Genomic DNA, 16,555 nt, shown 5'->3' on the forward strand with positions numbered 1-16,555 from the left:
TCCTCCTCCAATAATATTTATATACACATCTGTAATTCCAACAAGCCTCCTCCTGTGTGTTCAGTTTATAACTCATTCAGGTGAAAGTGAAAGTCACTCAATCGGACTCTTTGTGACCCCATGGACTATACAGCCCGTGGAATTCTCCAGGTCAGAATACTGGAGTGGGTGGCTGTTCCCTTCTCCAGGAGATCTTCCCAACTCAGGGATCGAACCCAGGTCTCCCACATTGCAGGCAGATTCTTTACCAGCTGAGCCATCAGGGAAACCCAAGAATCCTAGAGTGGGTAGCCTATCCCTTCTCCAGCGGGTCTTCCAGACCCAGAAATCAAACCAGGGTCTCCTGCATTGCAGGTGGATTCTTTACCCGCTGAGCTACTAGGGAAGTCCTCTTCTGTAGAAAGTATGTAACGTATATGCAATATTTATGCATTTTTCTTAAAAATTACATAAACTGCTTAAAACCTAGAACAGAATTTCAAGACAGTGTTGGGAAGTGTTTGCGAGACATCTGTTCCAGTGCTAGTTAGATTGAGTTGGCTGCCAAGTGGAGAAAGCACCTTATTGTCTTATTAAGTCTTTTCTTAGTTAAATCAAATCATAGCTCTATGATTTCCACCCATCCCTTTAAATTTTGACTTCTGAGAAAATAAAAATGTTCTACATTTACTCTACAGTATTTCTTTAACAATGAGAAAAATTATTCTGTTTCTAGCACACCCAATAACTAATTTCTATTCATTTTATGTGCATTAATTTTAAATGTTACTCATATTACTTTTGGAGAAGGAAATGGCAACCCACTCCAGTACTCTTGCCTAGAGAATCCTGTGGACAGAGGAGCCTGGTGGGCTGCTGTCCATGGGGTCGCATAGAGTTGGACATGACTGAAGCAACTTAGCAGCAGCATATTACTTTAATATTAGAATTTTAAAGTACTTGATATTAAATAATTAACAGTTTTGAAGACTTATGAAGGGCTAGCTCTTGGACTAGGTAGTTTTTTAGACTATCTTATTTAATAATTATTCCCCAGTGGTTCAGTGATAAAGATTCTACCTGTAATGCAGGAGATGTATCCTCTCACACCTCGAGGATGTATTTTCCTTTACTTTCTCAATAAAACTGAGGTATAACATGGAGCTGTAACACTGGTCCATCTGAGGGCTACAACATTGGTCCGTCCGATGCTTCAAATTTTTGTTTCAACAAGACAGAACTGAGGAAATTACACACTCCCCTGACAATCAAACCTAGACATAGGTTTGATCCCTGGGTTGGGAAGATCCACTGGAGGAGGGCATGATAACCTACTCCAGTATTCTTGCCTGGAGAATCTCATGTACTGAGGAACCAGGCAGGCTACAGTCCATGGGGTTGCAAAGAGTCAGACACAACTGAAGAGATGGAGCACTCACTGACTCATTTAATAATTATAGGAACTATGTAATATAATAAATAATTCCCCAAACTGTGACTTGACACACTAAAAGTTTTTGTCTGCTCATCTCACAATTCACTGGGATCAGCAGAAGTGGGAGGTGAGAGACATGTCTGAGTAAGGCCTAGAAATAACTATGTAATTTCCATTCAGTTTCCAATGGCTTAAACTCAGTCATGTTCCAAATCTACTACATACAAGAGCTGGAAAATGTGGTTTGGCCATGTATCCAGGAATAAAATGAAATCGGTCTGCTAAGTGCACAGCAATATTACTGCCACAGTCTACTCTTCTCATTAACAGATATCCGCTCCTTTCATTTTTCCAAAAAAAAAAAAAGACATTTTCTCTCCAGTGAGTCAAGACCTCCAACTTTTAAGTCAAGGGTATCTGATTAATACATGCTCCTCTATGTGGTCTGGATGTCGCTTTTGATTGTATCAGTCTTTGAGCTAAAATGGCAAAAAAGAGGCAACACTCATTTCCTTCTGGGAAGGGGAGGAATAAGAGTCCAGGAAAGTCACCAAAACACAACAATTCTAAAATTCCTCTGTATAAACACTTCTACTCTGAGGATGGGGTGGTTCCTTGAATTGGCCATGATTCTACTCTCTGTGTGGCTTACTTCATCCATTTTTCTCCTGAAATATGCTATGGAAAGTTTACCTATTGATAAGGAAGATGCTGTTTTGCATCCTTCTCTCAACTTAGAATTATTTTAAGGCTCAACCATCAATCCCAGGCATATTTATTTGTTTTATGTGAATGGACCATTTTTAAAGTTTTTGTTGAATTTCTTTCAATATTGTTAGGTAGTTAGAATAGGAAAAAGGAGTCCAGAATGGCGGTGGCTAAAAGACAAGGAAGAGAAAAGCCCATGAAAATAGAACAAAGGAAGGTCCCAGGAGCGGAGTGAGGACCTCAGGTAAAACCCAGGAGCGGAGTGAGGATCTCAGGTAAAACAAACTGCACTCCTGGCTAGCCCAATTTACATAGGGCAGGCCCAGGGGGAGGAGAAAAAAAATATATATATATACATAAAAAGAGAAGCCAAAATTGGGCCAGGGGCCTCTCTTCTCTTCATGTCTTTTGGGTCAGCATGCTCTCATGCCTCGAGGATGTATTTTCCTTTACTTTCTAAATAAAACTGAGGTGCAACATGGAGCTGTAACACTGGTCTGTCTGAGGGCTGTAATGCTGGTCTGTCCGATGCTTCAAATTTTTGTTGCAACAAGACAGAACCAAGGAAATTACACACTCCCCCGACAATATTGTTTCTCTGCTTTTTATGTTTTATTTTTTGGGTGTGACACATGTGAGATCTTCACTCCCCAACTAGAGATTGAACCTGCACCCTCTGCATTGGAAGGCGAAGCATTAACCACCGAACTGTCAGGGAAGTCCCTCTCAGACATTTCAAAATCATTTAATTGTCTCTCTACCAATACATAACCCTGAAAAAATCTGTAAGCTTCTAGTCCATTTGCTTTCAGAAAGTGCCCTGTATCAGTAACCGCCACCCAAATGTTATCCTTAGACATAGTTCTATAGTCTTTTCTCCATAACTTTTCTTTCAATTTTTTGCAGCTACTTGGTCACTAACAGACTTGTGTGAAAGGGACAAAACCTTTATTCATTCTTTGCCACAGGCCAAGTCGCTCTTTTCCAAGAAGTCCTACTGGATGTTTATAACTCAAAATCTATTAGAACGTCATCTATGACTAAGTCTAGAAGTTCTCTTTTCAAAATCTTAAACTCAAAGTTCTTGACTCCCAGTTCTTTTCACTGTTACTCCTTATCTGATCAATTCCTTTTTTAAACTCATATTTTCTTGTCAGTTCAGTTCAGTCGCTCAGTTGTGTCCGACCCTTTGCAACCCCATGAATCGCAGCATGCCAGGCCTCCCTGTCCATCACCAACTCCTGGAGTTTACCCAAACTCATGTCCATCGAGTCGGTGATGCCATCCAGCCATCTCATCCTCTGTCGTCCCCTTCTCCTCCTGCCCCCAATCCTTCCCAGCATCAGGGTCTTTTCCAATGACTCAATAAAACTCAATGTAAATCATTAGTAAATTTTTTTCCGTAGAGCTACAAACTCAGTAAGCATTTTGTTTGTCTTCTAGTTTTCACAGGAGGTAATTTTAGGAAGATATTACCATTATATTCCACAGATATTTAGACACCTACCCAGTTCATGTCCTCCTATGGTCTTCCCCAAACCATTCAACCATACATTCACCATTTCTCCCCCTCCCAGCTCTAGTTCCCCCACAAATACAATTCCTGCATTAGTCAACATAAGCTGATTATATAACTATCTCCAAAAATCATGCTGTTTACTATAAATTTAGAATTATGTATATCCTGATTATTATTATTTCAATCAAATATTCCCTAAGTTATACTTCATCTATCCCTATATATCAAAACATATTCATTACCATTTAAACTTGCTTTAGTCTTTCCCATTCAAAAAAATAATCTAACCTATATCTAATGATGGCAGTATAAAATCTTATAAAAAATCTTCCTCTTAATATCTAAAGAAATAAGCACACACAGAAAAAAAAAGGGGGCAACACTTAGCACTGGAAATATTTTTAAAAGAAAAAAACAAAAACATTGTAACTATACTGCACAACTCCTAGTAATGACCCCTCTTTCATTTTGAAGTCATAGTGGTGGATGGGGAAAAACCCAAGAACACTTTTGAGACCCTAAAACATAAAGATATTCAAGATGGTTATTTTCCTTTCTAGAATCAAAAAGAAGGTATCACTGAGAATACATAAAAAAAAGGAGAAGGAAATTACTAGAGTTGTCTGAAAGCTTTGTGCTAGGCTTTCCCCTGAAAGAAGTGTAATGATCTCAAATTTGAGAACTCTCCTCAAAAAATAAAAAGTATCATCTGAATAGTGTAATTCACATTTATCAACACATTTCCTAGTTGTGCTGCCTGAAGTAAGACACTTAACCTTTCTGTGTTTCAGGTTCATTATCTACAAAATAGAGGTCATACTTCAATGAGCTGTTGTTATGACCGAATGAGAAAAGACTAAAGTGCTTGGAACGCTACCATGGACTTAGTAAGTGCTCAATACATATTATCTATTGTTAGTATTATTTTAATTAATTGCAATTTGCACTTAATTTAGCCTGTTTCCCTAGCCTGTTTTGGAGTCATTTGATCTTCCATGGCTGACTCCTAGCTCAGTATTCACATGTAGACTCTAAGAACAGCTTTGGAAAACCTGAAACAGAGGCTCTCATTCTGCCTGATCATTTGCGTTATTCTCTTTTTTATTTGCCTTAGGGAAGCCTATTTGCACAGAGTTCCAAATGGCTAGTTGAGAATACCTTCTCTCTTCTCTCAATGTTACCCTTAGTTTCTTTAAATTACTTTTCTAATTGCTGAGAACAAGAACATCAGGACATAGGATTTGTTTCTCTCTCTTCCTCTCTTTATTTTCCCCTTCTCTTTTTCATTCCCTAGAGCCCGAATACAGTTCACTTTATTTTATTCTTCTCTCCTGTTGTAATCCTGTGACTAAATGAAGGCCATAGAGGCCACAGAATAATAACCTCATTTTCTAACTGTGTTTTTACCACTATACCATAGGGAAAAGAAATCTATGATTTGAGATATTCAAATCCTTTCTCACTACAACAGTGACAATCACTGGTTTGCAACACTGTCTACCTGTAATGTCATCCTATTTTGAATGCCAAAAGCTGAAAATTATCTTGGTCTTTCTCTTTGCATACTCCAATAAAAATAAATTTAAAAGTTATTTTCATAAAGATAACCTTTAAAAAAGACAATTATGATTAAAATATAGAGAGCCAAGATGTGAGGAGTGAGGGTGGAGAGGCAGCAACTTGTGGTAGAAATGCATGATGCTTCCTATTATACTGCACTTTTTAAACACCGTTTGTTTGAAAAAATTCTCCTTTTCATGCATTCTACATACTTCCAACTCAAGCAGAAGCCAGAATGCCACTTTCTCAACCTCTATTTTTACGAAAGATACTGGTATATGACCTACATTCAGCAATGCAGACCCAACTACATGCAACTTTAATTCAGACATGGCAATATGAAGAAGCACAAATGGAGGAGAATCCATTTGGGGAAGAGGGTAGCCATAGCAGCATCTGGGTTTCAGGGCAATGGAATGGAAATTCTGTCACATAGGTCAGTGGCAATTATGATGGCACTGGTGTCTGCATTTATTGTCGTTGTTAGACCCTGCAAGTGTGATTTGAGCATTATTCCAGGTTGTATGACCTTTAGACCTGACCATCAGGCTTTCCTAACCAGTAAACACTTAAAAAACCGTTTTCAGAATTTCCTACTATTTGTGTTGAGATTACTGGCTGATACAGGACAAGGCTATGAAAGCCTCAAGTCTTTAAGTGGTAAACTATACTACTGAGTATATTTTGAATTAGTCATAATAATAATTCAAGATTTTATTTTATTAGGAAAAAGCAAACTTGCCTATTTTCAACCATTAAATTTAATACTTGAAAAGCCCTTAAATTACTCTTAAGAGGGCATCATATCATATGAAGGTGGGTACTTTACGAGACTTCCCTGGTGGCATAGCAGGTAAAGAATCCACCTGCAACACAGGAGACCTGGGTTCAACCCCTGGGTTGGGAAGATCCCCTGAGAAGAGAATGGCAACTCACACTAGTATTCTTGCCTGGAGAACTCCATGGAGACAGTCCATAGGGTCACAAAGAGTCAGACATGACTGAGTGACTAACATTTTCACTTTAATAGGACAGTTAAATTAAAAAACCTTAATCCACAACTATGCATATAACAGATATTATATTAAACATCTGAGCTATAACGATAAATCAGCACAATCTATATCTCCAAAGAACCTATAATCTGGGGAGACCAGGTTTGTAACACAATAGCTTTCCATTCTTTCTCACAGGGTACCTAAATTAGGTAGTAATATAAGTAACATCAACAGCTTACATTTTTAAACTTAAGGGAATGTCATAACTTACTGATAAATAGTAAGACATAAACTTTCAGTATTTATATATACAACATTTATATAATATAATAAATATAAACTTTTAAAATTATTGGATCTGCCACTATGTATATTAAAGTGAAGTGAAGTGAAAGTCACTCAGTTGTGTTGACTCTGTGATCCTGGAATTCTCCAGGCCAGAATACTGGAGTGGGTAGCCTTTCCCTTCTCCAGGGGATGTTCCCAATCCAGGGATCGAACCCAGATCTCTCACATTGCAGGCAGATTCTTGACCAGCTTAGCCATCAGGAAACCCAGAATACTGGTAGCCTATACCTTCTCCAGTGGATCTTCCCGACCCAGGAATCGAATGGGGGTCTCCCAAATTGCAGGTGGAGTTTCTACCAGCTGAGCTACCAGGGAAGCCCTATGTATATTAAAAGGAATATATTTTCTAAATAACAGTATGAGCATATGGCCTAACAGATTCTTTGGAGGTTAATAATAAATAATTATCTGTGCTTTACATTAACCTGTTTATCACTATATGCTTTAAATTGTTTCTGGAGGGACAGCTCATAGGCAACCAATTTTCCTAACCCTGACTTATACTTTTGGGTTTGGAAAACTTTTATGCTACCTTCTAAATGTGTATTACTATACTGATGTTCCCTTAAAACAGAACAAAACAAAGGAGTGTTTGGATTTTTTAATTAGTTCTAAGCAACTAAGGAACCATTATAAATTAGCATAAGAGTTTATATTTAGGATACCAATAAGTTATTTTCATTTGCCCTTCACCCAAGATAAATTAGCTTTGCTTATTTATCCTGAAACATTTTCTATAAAGAGGCTGCAAAATTTAATCATGTAACTTAGCTTATAAAGTGCTTCCTGGACAGCATTTCAGAAATAAATTATAGATCAAGTCTCTCCTGCACCTCACACTAACCATGCAATCATAAACAATATTAGTAACTTATAAATTATTGAAAATGTATTATACTCCACATTTTGTTCCAAGTGCTATATTTTGTTTCTATAATACAGTCTACATCTTAACTTCATTGTTTAGATGAGGAAACCAAAGTTTAGAGAAAATTAAAAATGCTCAAACTTTCTAGTTCCAAAGACACTGTAGATATACTATCAAAGATGCCAAGATATGGTCTCTAAGGAGGTTGATTCAAAAGAGGAGGGTAGAGAGTAATGGGTTTGGGTATAGAAAACAAGGTTTCAAGTGTTTTTCCTGAGGCTTTCCAACTGTATTATGATCAGAAATTCTCTCAAATTCAGACTATTCTGAATTGGTGGTAGAAGATTGTTATTTTTTTTCCTTATTTCTTTTGTTTGTAACTCCAAATATGAGCCAAAAAATACTGACTATAAATACCCCCAGACTGACTAGTTGTAAGGTCATCAAGAAATGATGCAGTTTGTGACATTTTATAATCTATAAAGACCCACACAACTATGAAAACACAGTAATTGATATTTTATACAAGTCAAGTCCTCTGATTCCTCTAGAAAAATCACATTAAAGAATGGGATGAGCTGCAAGAATGTTGATATTCAAAGCTGACTCCAACTTCTAGTAAATATTAAATGAATGTGCTCCTTTGACAACTAGGTACAAGGAAGAAAGGAGTTTATAAAGTTTTAAATCAATGTGCTAAACTAATTATAATTCATGTCTCTCATTCCAAAATATGAAATAATTATATAGCCAGAATGCATCTTAATACATTCTATAAATGTGAATCTATGGATTAGATAAATTTGGAATAGCTTCTAAACTTCTTTCAAGTTAAGGAAAAAAGTATCATTAAATTTTAATTAATTCATTCCCTTAAATTATCATCAAGACTCTTCCTTCAGAAATAGATTTATATAAACACAAGATTGAATAAAAATATGCATGATTGGCACAAATAGCCTCTATATTTTTAAAAGATATTTTAAAGCATATTCCCTGTGCCAAAGAGGGCTAAAAGCAGAGTGACCTCACTGTTCCTTATGATCACGTAATAAAATACTTGATGGCTAGGATTCCAGCTCAGTAATTCCATTTCACTCCTGAGGCACAGTGCCACAGGTCATTTTACCTCACTCTTTTTAAAGTATATAGTACTGCCTTGTGGCACAGTGGTAAAGAATCCGCCTGCCAGAGCAGGAGATGCAAGAGATGTGGGTATGACCCTCTAGTTGGGAAGATCCCCTGGATATGGAATGGCAACCCACTCCAGTATTCTTGCCTGGTAAATTCCATGGACAGAGGATCCTGGCAGGATATAGTCCATGGAATCACAAAGAGTCAGAGACTACTGAGTGACTGAGCACACACATGCACAGACTGCCTTTCTAATTCATGTGGTAGCGGTAACATCAGACAAGTCTGCGACTGTAAAGGGAAGAGCATTTTTACCTTATTAAGACCACGAATTTGATGCTGGTCTTGTTATTCAGATGTATGTGAATATTAATGCCAAGGGAATGCAGGGAGCTTAACCCAGGGATCCTGAGTTAGAAGACAAAGATTTAAAATTTTGTTTCCATCATTTACAATCAATTTGACACTGAGAAAATTGATAAAATGTTCTGTCTTCACCTATTAAATGGAGTTAATAATAACCTCCACTCAAGATCTTTATGATTATGTAAAGATTGTATATTATAAAGTATTAACATGTGTCTGGTTATATTCTGGGCCCTATGCAGTGAAGTCACAGGTGTCCCAGATGTGACATTAAAAGGCAAAAAATAATCAGATGAGATAGAAGTATTGATTACCTCCATCACATTTGGTATTGTTCTCAGCACTGAATAAATCAAAATCCATTTTGCAAGCTATATTTGTTTCTTAAGTTTGAGGGAAATGACAGAAACAAGTTTATTTGTGCTTCAAATAATTTATGGATTCCTAGTATTTCTTTGCTCTCAAGTTCTAGTTGAAAATAACAATCCAGCCATTTCTTTAAGATATCATTATGAAAAATTTAACATGATTAGGAAGCTTTCTTTTCTTCTCAGTTATGGTTAAAAGTATGTTTACTCATGACTATGTGTATTTATATTATGTTCACAATCTGTATGAGAACTCTTCCAGCAATAGTTCATCTTTTACTATACCTAGACATCTGATGGGTGCCAGTGACCTAAAAACAATTAATTTATTTCCAAGTTCTACCCCATATATATAGCTGCAGAAGAGAAAACTTGAGACCTAAAATCAGAATTTTATAGGAAGGGAACATCGAGACTTTCCAATCTAATCTCTTCTTTGTGGAAGTGAGAAAGTTGAGGACTGGTGATTTGAAGTGAAAGTGTAAAATCACATAGTTAAATTAGCAGTGGAGTCAGGGCTGGGTCAGTGCTACTCCCAGGGCTCTGGGAGCTTCCATCTGCATTCTTTAGTGCTCTCAGTCACTAATTTCTGCTGTTCCAAAACAGTTATTTATTTTGGCTGTGAACAGTAGCTTTCCATGACACCTTCAGGACTGCCTTTTAAAACACATCTCAAATATTTCTATTGTGTACTATTTCTTGGCTTATTTAAAAGCAGAGACATTACTTTGCCAACAAAAGTCCGTCTAGTCAAGGCTATGGTTTTTCCAGTGGTCATGTATGGATGTGAGAGTTGGACGGTGAAGAAAGCTGAGCGCCGCAGAATTGATGCTTTTGAACTGTGGTGTTGGAGAAGACTTTTGAGAGTCCCTTGGACTGCAAGGAGATCCAATCAATCTATCCTAAAAGAGATCAATCCTGGGTGTTCATTGGAAGGTCTGATGTTGAAGCTGAAACTCCAATACTTTGGCCACCTCATGTGAAGTGTTGACTCATTGGAAAAGACCCTAATGCTGGGTAGGATTGGGGGCAGGAGGAGAAGGGGACGACAGAGGATGAGATGGTTGGATGGCATCACCGACTCGATGGACATGGGTTTGGGTAGACTCTGGGAGTTGGTGATGGACAGGGAGGCCTGGCGTGCTGCAATTCATGGGGTCACAAAGAGTCAGACACAACTGAGCGACTGAACTTAATTGATTTCCTGGCTTCTCTGATTTGGAATGATTCATATTATGGTGCTTCCATTCACTAAGATATAGCCTCAAGTACTGGTTGCACCAGACAAGACATAAAAGAAAACATAAATTTTTTAAACCACCTCAAAATAGTGATGCAGTTGTATAGAGAAACAGACAACCAGATCTCATATGTTATTGGAAAAACAAAGTTTTTTAAACAAGAGATAGCAAGAGAAGAAACAACGAATACCCTAGACATTCCACAGCCTCAGAATAAATCCTATGTTTTCAGAAACTACAACCAAGTTCCCTAATTAAGTACAATATAGTTTTAATTAGACTTTTGTTGCTGTTAAGATGAATATTGCAATTCAAGAGAAAGGAGAAAGAATATTGGACTAACTAGTTCATAAATCATTTCATCTTTCTGCATTTGTATTCAAACCTAGAAACTGAGGAGTTTAACACTAAATTATCCCTAAGTTACTTTCCAGTTATGTTATGTAATTTTAAGGCCTTTAACCCATTATCTCCACCTTTTGTACTTCCTCCATTGACTCATCCACACCAATAAAGATTTCCATAACCATGAAAGTTCAGAACTGGCAGTGCTTTATTCATATTTTGTAAATATCCATTGGCCAGGGTAGTGTAATATTCCTTGAATCAGACAACCCTTGAATTAATAACTAACTAATTAACAAATTTGGAAAAAATCAAGGGATGAGGGCTCTGAGAATTAATATGCTTCATTTCTAGTTTAATTGTTAGAATCTAAATAATATGTAAGAAAATACCGCCAGTTTGATGTAGTTGGCTAGGTCACTGCAGGATTTTGGTAACATAAAATCACACTGTTCTTGACTTAATAAATGGTAGGAGTACTACTACAGTAGTGACTGCTTATTAGCTTACTTCTTGAATAAAATGCGGGTGAAAGTGTTAGTTGCTCAGTTGTATACAACTCTTTGTGACATGGACTGCAGCCCACAAGACTCCTCTATCCATGGAATTCTCCAGGCAAAAATATGGAGTGGGTTTCCATTCCTTTCTCCAGGGGATCGTCCCCACACAGACATCAAACCAAGGTCTCCTGCACTGCAGGCAGATTCTTTACCATCTGAGCAACACATTTATTAACACACCATTTACAAAGCAGATAGGTCATTAATTCTAATATACTAAATGTTGTATAATATTTTTATCCTACAAAGGAAAGGAATGACTGTATAAAAGTAAGATGAGCTATATGTAAAATATATAGCTCAGGGACAGTTATCCACGACGTGACACAGTGACTGTCTTGGATGACTAGCATCAACAATCACATTTCAGACTGCATCAGCTTCTATCAAACACTCTGCCAGAGTTGTTGCCAAAAATAGATCTATTGTGGATATTACCTCAATTCTCAGGTTCGAGTGGAAAGCGCCAGTAAGTCATGCCACTAAGAGAGGAACAACCATGGAGGAGCCTGCCTGTATAGTCCTCAGCAGAAAGCAATCCCCCAAATGATATCAGAATTACTTAAAATAATTCAATTTGATCCTTATTTAAAATTATCAGAAGCATTTCAACTCAATATTTAGTCAGAAATAAGTGTTAAATATGACATCTGTTAACAATTGTGCCACTTTTTGTGGCACAAATAATCCCCCACTAAACTGTATACTGTCTCCCCAAATTTCTTTCTTTTTATTCTCCAAACTAGAGAAGCCTTTTAGAATGACATTATTATAAAAGCTCAAGATAAGATTTTTCCTCCTTTGAGTAATAAATTATAGTGTTTATTCTCACTATAATTCCACTACTTACTCTCCATTCCTTCCACTCCTCAAAATCAGTAGTTTTACTTTTGTCTAAGAAGTTCCCTGAAATCAACTGTATTACACTGAGAATAATGAAAATGTGCCTAGATGGTGGAGGGAAAGGCCTCGGGTCGCAGCATTTCTCCTATCTTGTTAATATGTGGGTTTTCTAGGAATAGTGCAAATATATTCTTTTTCTGAATTTCTCATTCTGTCATAGATTAGTTATGTAATCTCAGATAAACAATCTCTCTAGGCTTTCATTTGCACATCTGTAAAACTGATGTTGTTAGGCTTATTGTAGTCTAAGATGGATAGTAAAGAAAGAGCAAGAGGGCATCAACTGCAAAAAGGCAAAGGTCTCATATTCCTAACCATCCAGGCCCTTGTGAGGAGTCTGGATTTCATTCTCAGCACAAAGGGAATTTACCTGAAAGATATAAAGCAGAAACTAACAAGATATGATGTGCTCTTTTTAAAAGATTATTTTGGGTGTAGTGTAGACAAGATTTACACAGAGGAAGAATGAAACTGTGGAATGTTGAAGCCCAAGGGGCCAGGCGAGAAATAATGATGTCTACTGACCTAGAAATAGACAGACAATGAAACCGAGTCAGCAGATTACTAAAGTAGCCTCTCGAACAGGATATGAACTGGTTTAAAAACAAGTGGACTAGATAGGAAAAATGGATCTGAGAGATTCTATAGAAATAGAAACATTATTTATATATAGAAAAAGACAATGGGGGCAGCATTCACATGAGAAAGACTTTTAGTGTACCTAAAAAAAAAAAATCAGTCTATTATAAGAAGAATGTGAAGTCAAATATTTTAATAATATTTTTCAGAAAGAAAACAGCATTTTTTGAGAACTCATAGTATATAATCCTGGGTATATTTTTTTCTATCTAGACACAAAAGTGATTATTTAAAATTAATTGTAAATAGGAAACCACGTATTTACTTAAACACCAAAATAATAGCTCATTTCTCAATGTGAAATTGTGTTTTTTAGTCATCCTGAAATGATTCTCATCAATGACTTAACTGAAGGGCTTTTAGCACATCTCTCAGAAAGAGGTTATATTTACAAACAAAATGTTATTACATGACTGGGATGAAAATTTTGATGGAACAATTTTTCCTAAACAACCTGTAACTTTTCATGAAACAGTGCCTGAGAATTCGGGAATATTTTACTTGATTATTCAGTATACCTGCTCTTGTTCTTGTCAGAGTAATTTATTTTATCTGTTAGATGTATCATCACCTTGACAAGACAAAAATTTTTTTTAATATGAAATCTATAAAGTTTGGCAAATGTTCATGAGAATTAACTGTGGCAGTAACTATCACTTGGAGGCCTTCACTGTGGGCAGGCTCTAAACATGCACCATTTATTGAGCATCTACTATGAGCTGATGTCATAGTAGTCCTGGGTTTACAGAAAGAAACAAACATTCAATTTTTTTTTAATTTTATTTCTTTTTTTTTTAATTGGAGGATAATTGCTTCACAATATTGTGTTGGCCTCTGTCATGCATCAACATGAATCAGCCACAGCCACAGGTATATGTCCCCTCATTTCTGAACCCCCTCCCATATCCCACCCTACCCACCCATCTAGGTTGTCACAGAGCACTGGGTTGAGCTCTTCGTGTCACACAGCAAATTCCCACTTACTACCTATTTTACATTTGGTGAAGTATATGTTTCCATGCTATTCTCTCAATTCATCCCACCCTCTCCTTTGAGTCAGTCCTAATGAAGTACATGAACCTAGAGCCTATTATATAGAGTGAAGTAAGTTGTACAAAGAGAAAGACAAATATTGTATATTAATGCATGTGAATCGAGAAAGATGGTACTGATGAACCTATCTGCAGGGCAGCAATGGAAATGCAAACATAGAGAACAGATTTGTGGACACAGTAAGGGAAGGGAGGATCATCTCCTCCCTCTCCTTCAATTTTTAGATCATTTAAATATGAGATCATTCATTCATGAGACATGTTCTGGATACTGTAGATACAACATTAAATATACTAGATAAAAATTCTTGTTTTCATGAACCTTACAATCTAGTGAGGAAAAGATTATTTACTAAAATGAAATATACATTGAAAAGTGAAAGTCGCTCAGTTGTGTCCCATTCTTTGCGACTCCATGGACTGTCCATGGAATTCTCCAAGCCAGAATACTGGAGTGGGTAGACTTTCCCTTCTCCAGGGGATCTTCTCGACCCAGGGATTGAACCCAGGTCTCCCGCATTGCAGGTGGATTCTTTACCAGCTGAGCCACAAGGGAAGCCCAAGAATACTGGAGTGGGTAGCCTATCCCTTTTCCAGGGGATCTTCCCAACCCAGGAATTGAACCAGGGTCTCCCACATTGCAGGCAGATTCTTTACCAACTGAGCTATCAGGGAAGCCTGAAATATACATTTGGCATATGTAAATTAAAGAGTATTTGAATTTGTTACTTGACTTTTAAGTAATAGATGAGATTATTATATTAATCAACCTTAACCCATAATATACTCTTGCATCTATTACCTTGTTCATTGTTACACATGAGAACTGAAAATGCCAAGCAGACTTAAAAAACATTTTTTAGCTGAAGTACAGCTGATGAGCAGTATTATATAAGTTGCAGGTGTACAATATAGTGATTCACAACCCTTAAAGTTTCTATTTCATTTATAGCTATTACAGAATATTAGCTATATTCCCTGTTTGACAATAAGTCCCTGTAATTTATTTTATATCTAATAGTCTGTACCTCTTAATCCATTACCACTGTATTGTCCCTCCCACCTCCCCTCATCCCTCTGGTAACCTCTAACTTGTTCTCTCTATGAGATAGTTTCACAGAACTAGAACAAATAAGTTCAAAATTTTATGGAAACACAAAAGATCCAGAACACCCAAAACAAAAACAGAGCTGGATGAATCATCATCCCTGACTTTAGACTATACTATGAAGCTACAGTAATCAAAACAGTATGGTATGGGCACAAAAAGAGATGCATAGATCAATGGAACAGAATAGACAGCCCAGAGATAAATCAGCACACTTATGGCCAATTAATCTATGACAAAGGAGGCAAGGGTATACAATGGAGAAAATGGAATCTCTTCAATAAGTGGTGTTGGGAAAACTGAACAACTACATGTAAAACAATAAGATTAGAACACTCTCTAACCTTATATACAAATAAGCTCAAAATGGATTAAAGGCCTAAGTGTAAGGCCAGAAACAATAAAACTCCTAGAGGAAAAGACAGGCAGAACACTTTTTACATAAATCTTAGCAATACTTTTTGGATCTGTCTTCTAAAGCATAGGAAATAAAAGAAAAAATAAACAAAAGAGACCTAATTAAACTTAACAGCTTTCACACAACAAAGGAAACCGTTCACAAAATGAAAAGACAACCTACAGAATAGGAAAATATATTTTCAAATGATTTGACTGATAAGAGTTAATAGCCAATCAGTCTTTTTAAATTAAATTTTAGTCCTTCTCACATATATAATTATCACAAAAATGAAATATCTGCAGTTTATTTGTTGGTTATTTTGATTTCTTTTCACAGGCATATCAGTAAGTACTTCAAATTGATTGTTAATAGATTTTAAAGTTATGACTTAAATGAAGGTATGAAACAAACAGTTTAATTAAATTTCAAGTACCTTTAATGAGTTCCTTCAGAAGATTATCTCGGAAGCTCCTATTTTTTCTTGTATTTATTTTTCTGTAAAGAAATGCCTTAAATATTTCTTTCTGTGCTCATTGTAGATGGGAGAATATGACCAAATGAAATAAGACCCTTGGATAATAATGTACATTTCAGCAGCCATTTGTAGAGTGCTTCATAACAGTACCCTCTAGAATTGCACAAAGAAAACATTGAAGTTTTAGCAATCAGCTAAAAACCTGACTAAGCAAGTAAACTTTAAGCAAATATTTCAAACACTCAAGATTGATCCCTAAAGTTTCTAAGCACAGGAGCAGCCTTCTTTTAACTACAAAAAATAATCCCACGAGATAGAGTCAAATCTAAAAACAGGACTTTTGACATAACTGAAAAGCAAGATTGAGGCACATTCCAACAATCTAAAGAATGAACTGCATAATTTGGAAGTTGCCTCTCTGGCTTATAGGTCACCAGTGCCAATAAAGTCTCCAACTGAGGGCGGTACTGTACCAATGAGATAGAAATGGAGCCCCAGGTGCACCAAGGACTTAGGAAGAGCATTCTTCTTTCATTGGATCACTAGCTC

General features: G+C 36.6%; 1 long non-coding RNA gene across 1 annotated transcript in view; it reads left to right on the forward strand.

The window, feature by feature from the left end:
- The first annotated feature begins 217 nt into the window (after window positions 1-217).
- LOC145521240 (uncharacterized) overlaps window positions 218-16,555 on the forward strand; it is a 42,601-nt gene continuing 26,263 nt past the window's right edge. The window contains exons 1-2 of the long non-coding RNA XR_014065255.1: window positions 218-403; window positions 4,433-4,528. This is a non-coding gene — a long non-coding RNA (uncharacterized LOC145521240). The remainder of the gene's footprint in view (window positions 404-4,432; window positions 4,529-16,555) is intronic.

The sequence above is a fragment of the Giraffa tippelskirchi genome, chromosome 9 (genome assembly GCF_054371585.1).
Source record: "Giraffa tippelskirchi isolate mGirTip1 chromosome 9, T2T-mGirTip1v1.2.pri, whole genome shotgun sequence".
Taxonomy (NCBI): domain Eukaryota; kingdom Metazoa; phylum Chordata; class Mammalia; order Artiodactyla; family Giraffidae; genus Giraffa; species Giraffa tippelskirchi.